Genomic DNA, 5,526 nt, shown 5'->3' with positions numbered 1-5,526 from the left:
TAAATCAAGACTGCATGGAACAATATTAAAATGATCGGATCATGGACACACAGATCAAGAACAATCGCCAACAAAATATCCAACTGTATCGAGTTTTCAAAGCCGGCCAACTCCTGCACCAAGGAAAATGGCTCACTAAGGAACAATTTCATCAGAAGTTTCCTCATCTCATGGTGGAACTCAACGCAATGGAGACCATTTCTTCCTAAGATGGGAAGAATGATCTAGGTGCATATTGGTTGCCACCTGCCTATTCCACTTGGACCCCCACCATTGTTCTATAATTTTTTTTCAGTTTCTTTAATTGTAGCACAATTTACTATTTTTGGTAGTTTTTCGGGTCCTGAACTTCTAGAGCCATTTTGAGGCCCTAAACAACATTTTTTGGAAATATTCTTTTTGGAAAATTTCATTGAAATCACATTTTTAGTTGTAGTCCTCAAAGATATCTTTCCAACGAGGTATCATGTGTGTCAAACATAGATAATATGACCAAGTTACGACCCTAGGAAGTTGGCTGCCCAACTAACCCCAACAGGGCCCATAAACTCTTGGTGTTACATCTCCTCGGGTTAGGGTTTTTCTTGTTTAGGGTTTTCTCTTATTATTCAATAATAAAAAGGCCATTGAGCCTCATTGTAACTAATTTTAGAGGCAGGGAGCCGCTACATCTCTTCTTAGAGATAAGCTACGATCGCTTGAGCTAGTCTCATTTCCATTTTGTTTGTAAGCATATTTATTTATTTGATATTAATGAAAGGAAGTGTTATTTCTATTGCATCTCTATATTTATAGTTATATCTGTAATCTGTTGCGTTCCTATTTAAATTTGGATCACATGTTGTCATGATGGTTTTCTTTTGAACATGTCTTTCATTGTAAATACTGTAATGAGATAAGTTATAAAGCTCCATGGGAAGTATGTTTGATATTCAACTATTTTTCTGAGGTCTTGGTGTGGTTTAACACTGAGGGCAGTGTTCCCCGGGGGGGTTCTGTAATAGTCCTGGTGAAATTTGACATAATAAAATTTAATAAAGGTAAAATAGGACCACGATTAAGGGACACTTATTCCAATGTGAATGTTGGGAAAAGATATCATGGTGGGCATCACTGGATACGTTTATGGCTAAGGAAATAGACAAAGGATAAGGCAAAGGCATTAGAAAGAAAATAGAGGCCTCATTAATAAAAAAGCTTGTGAGGATTAGTTGGTAACCTTTTGTCAGTTCAAGTTTTAGATATCGCTCATTATTCTCTCTCTCTCTCTCTCTCACTCTTGGTCACTTAGAGTTTTCCTGGAGCACTCTAGATTTGGACCAAGGAAGGAAAAACAAGCAAAGGGAAAGGAAGGGAAGCAATGATCAAGGAAGGAAGAGAAACATCAGGTAGCTTTAGCAGGAATACTTGCAGGTAACATATTGCATGTGTGATTTCCTCACTAGTTTTGACATGCATGGCTTTGCGTGTTGGTGTATGGTTCTCTTGTTGTTGGTGCCATGGTTTTGTTGGGTTATGATAATGGTTTTCAGCCTAATCTTTCCTTTTCCCAGGTGCCATGTTACGTTGGGATGTTTATCTCAGTTTGGGGCTTTTGTTTTCCGGATGGATTTCAGAATCTAGGGTGGATGTTGTCTAAAGGTTCATTCCCAATGGCCTAGGAATCCCTTGACCGGTTTTGGTGGGGTACATGGTAAAGCCTAAGTGAGAAGTCTTGTTTTAGGGAATATTGATCTAGGTTTTGATTGTGGTAAATCTAGAGAGACTGGTCTCAGTTTAGGGCCTAGTGATCCAAGATTGGATTGGGGTAAATCCTGAGAGACAAGGAGATGAAAAATTCCTCAAGGATAGTGATGAATTCCGGATGGCAACGTTATATCAATGGTTAAAGGAACAACAATGCGTTATGAAGTCAGAATGAACAACATAACATTCCTGTTATAGAGAACAACATTACTCAGTTGAGCATAAACAAAATATAACAGAACTGTTATGTAAAATAGCAAAACACATCAGATTATTGAACAGAGCTAATAACGAAAAGCACACACGAATTAGAAATAATGGTACAGGAGCAAGTGTTCCACCAGGGCCGCGCCCTTAGCCTCCATGGACACACCGCTTGAGATTACTCTAGAATCAAAGATGGAACGACAACCAGATTTATATTAAAACATCAAAATAGATTTACAGTGGATCAAAGTTCCAAATACAAAGGAGAATTACATAAAAACAACAACAGTTCGTCCCCCAAGCTAGCAGTGCTACCCCTTCTTATAACAACCGAGCGGAGACATCAACGATACAAAAAATCATTAAGATAGCGATCCCTCAAGATCAAAGGATCTTGAGGGATTCGCCAAACCGTTAATTCTCAGTTATCCTCTTGTTCTCTTGCGCCAATTTGGTATCTCCTTTTCCCTTTCCTGGCTTATACGCTCCAATTTGGATCACCTTGTTTGCATGTAGTTCCTTGCCAAAGGGATAGCAGTTAACTTTGTCCTGTCTTTTCCTTTGGGATGGAAATATTCCGTTTTCTCCTTTTCTTACATAAGAAAAGGGTAATTATTAGTTATTTTACGTTACATACAAATCCTATAGATTTTATCATAATTTCTTATTATCTACCTAGTTCATGATGCAAAGAGATTATGAGTTTTAAAGAAAAGATGACAAAATAAATGACAATAACATACCTTCTCCAGTACTCAACACACCCCCCTGATTAGCCTTTTTCATGCCCTCATGAAAACATTGTAGCTGACATGCAAGGCAGTGAGAGAGTAGGCCAGAGACGGGATCTCATGAGGTGGTCTATAGCCATGATGCCTAGCTAGCTGTTCAAAAAGATGTCCTGTCTGATCCTTAGGAATTTCATACAAGGCCTGGTATCCTGGTGCAGGGTGCCAAATAAAGGGACTGCAGAACCTACAGCCTAACCAAGATGGGCCTTCTCTCAAAATAAGGTCACCATAGAGACCCAAGCGATCAACAACTAGCTTAAAGTTCTCATAGTTAAACAGTTCCCTGAGTTGGATGTTCAGATTAGAAGTCTGATATCGGAATTTGGCAGCTGCAATGGCAAGGTCCTTGATGGTAAAGAAATATTATATCCCTTGCTGATTGATTGTTGTATGAATAGGTCCTAATGCCTCAATCACACCCGAAGTCCTCATGAGGTTCCTATGTTTATTCCACAACTGTAATGGGTCTCTAGGCTCAGCTCGCACCCACAAGTCTAATCCATTTTCTTGTGTTTGAAAGGCATTATAGGCTTTAAGCCATTTTATTTGATTAACAGCAAAAGAAATGAATGCCTGCAATTGGATATCCCCAATGAAAGGGCTGGGATTCTACTCTGTTTCTTGATCTAACACAAGGTTATGTAGATAGAATTCACATAATAATCTTTGAAACTTCACCCCATAGTGCTTATAACAATTTATGAAATCGTCAATGGTGTTTATTTCTATCGGGGCTCCTGCTTTGACAACGTTAATTTTCAATTGCAAATATCATTCCATTAAAAACAAGGCATAATTCCTAGCAAGTGCTCTACACGCTAGGATGTCAGTATACAAAGAGCATAAGGTATCCATTTGTTTGATGACTACATCTAGTTTATGAGTTACCTTTTTGACCCTTTCTTCTTCCTTTCACCATCCTTCAAAGGCCTGGCTTTTAGATAAGTTGACATTCCTCAACTACTATTGCAATTTTTCATACTTTTCTCGAGAGACAGTCTGTTCTGTAAGTTTCTCTACTGTTTGTTGGGCTTGCACCAAGTCCTTTCGTAGAGTTACTGTCCTCGGATCACTGTCCCACATAGTAGTTGTAAGCAAAAGGTTTACTTGAATCTTCTTATTGCATCGTCTCGTGTTTACAGTTTGCATTCCCTCTGAGGACTGTGCCTCTGTATGAACTTCTCTGTCACAAGCTGATATATTATCTGTTTGTACTTCGACATGGGCGACAGCTGAATGTTGTTCCTTTTGGTTTTGAATGGCAGGCTGGACTTGAGTCCTCCTAATCTTTTTCTTAAGGGGTTTCACCGGAATGGTTGCATGTTTTACCCCCAAGGTCCTTTCTGCTCTCTTTCCAATTTTCAAAACCCTAATTTTCGGTCAAAGTTGTGCTATCACATTAAGTAGTCTTTGTTGTTCTTTTCATAATCTTTTAATTTCTTCTATTTTCTTGGAAGGAACAACTATCTATTTACTCGAGCCTAGACTTTCGCCTTGGCCAATTTCCTGGATCTCTTCTTGGGGTGCTTCCTCATTGTTCTGATCGGGTTGTTCAGGAGTGAAAACCCTAGCTTGTTCTGTTATTTCCTAGATGACTTCTTCTTCCACCCCTTCCCCTCCATGAAATTCTTTCGGTGTAGTCTGACTGGGAACAAATTGTTCCTCTTCTTTATCTTCATCACTTTTCTCTCCAGATATACTTTCATCATGAGCAGAGTGATCGCACAATTCTTCGTCGCACAATTTTTCAGATGCATTTTTGTCATGAGCAGAATGCTCCTTTCGTTCTTCTTCGATGTGGAGGTTTAGTGGGCTAAGAGGTTGAGCATATTTGCCCATATTGGCTAGAATTTGGGCCAATTCATCCTCTTGCAATGGATTTTGCAATGGGCTTTCTTCGCATTGCTCTATCTCTTTCTTTGCCTGCCCAGATTGCTCGGTCTCTTCCTCTGTTTCTCCTTCCTCATTTTCTTCCAACTCTTTCTCATTCTCCTCTCCTGCGAATTGCAGGGGTTGCTCATCTCCTGAATCATCTATATCCACCGGTTGACTGGTATTTCCTTTGGAATTTTCAAGCCTCCCTCTGATCCATGCCAATCTAACGAATTTCCTCCATTTCAATGGTCTATTGGATGTACTGGTAGCATGTTTTCGTTTTGGGGCTGGAAGAGCCAATGCCCCGTCTATCATGACGATCAGTTCCTCCCAACTGCTCTGTTGTTGAGCAAGACTGTAGCTAACTATCAGTCGTATCAACCCATGGTGACTTACTACCGATTCTACGTGGTGTGATTTTTTCATGCTTCGAGCAACATCATGTAATAAAGAATTTAAAAATGCAGGCAAATTCACAGAGCATTTCTGTTTTAATACGGCTAAAAGTTTAAGGTGGCGTGGTCTTACCATGTCTTTCTTGCCTTCACAAGTGATGTAACTCTGGATGATTCTTTCCAATTCTGCCCATGGCTCTCCCAATGCTGCTGGTAGAGCTCAGTTTCCTCTTACAGTCAGGTTCTGGCCTTCATCTTGGAATATTTTTATAACGTTTCGCAGTCTCTCCTTCTTCAAAGTCCACATAGGTCCAGTGGTTGGCAATCCCTAGACCTCTGCAATTATGTCATCGATGATTGCTATGTGTCTCCCTCTTACCATGGAGTGATGTTCTCGCAAGTTTTGCAAGAATTCTATTGCTATGGTCTCGTTGGGTTGTTGTAAACAATTGAGATAAACTATCCATCCTACCCTTGTTAGGATTGCTCGTGCAGCATCGGAGACTGTCAAT

The sequence above is a fragment of the Pinus tabuliformis genome, chromosome J (genome assembly GCF_031772625.1).
Source record: "Pinus tabuliformis cultivar Carrire ecotype Pingquan chromosome J, CPIR1, whole genome shotgun sequence".
In the NCBI taxonomy this organism is placed as follows: domain Eukaryota; kingdom Viridiplantae; phylum Streptophyta; class Pinopsida; order Pinales; family Pinaceae; genus Pinus; species Pinus tabuliformis.
This window is presented reverse-complemented; position numbering follows the sequence as displayed.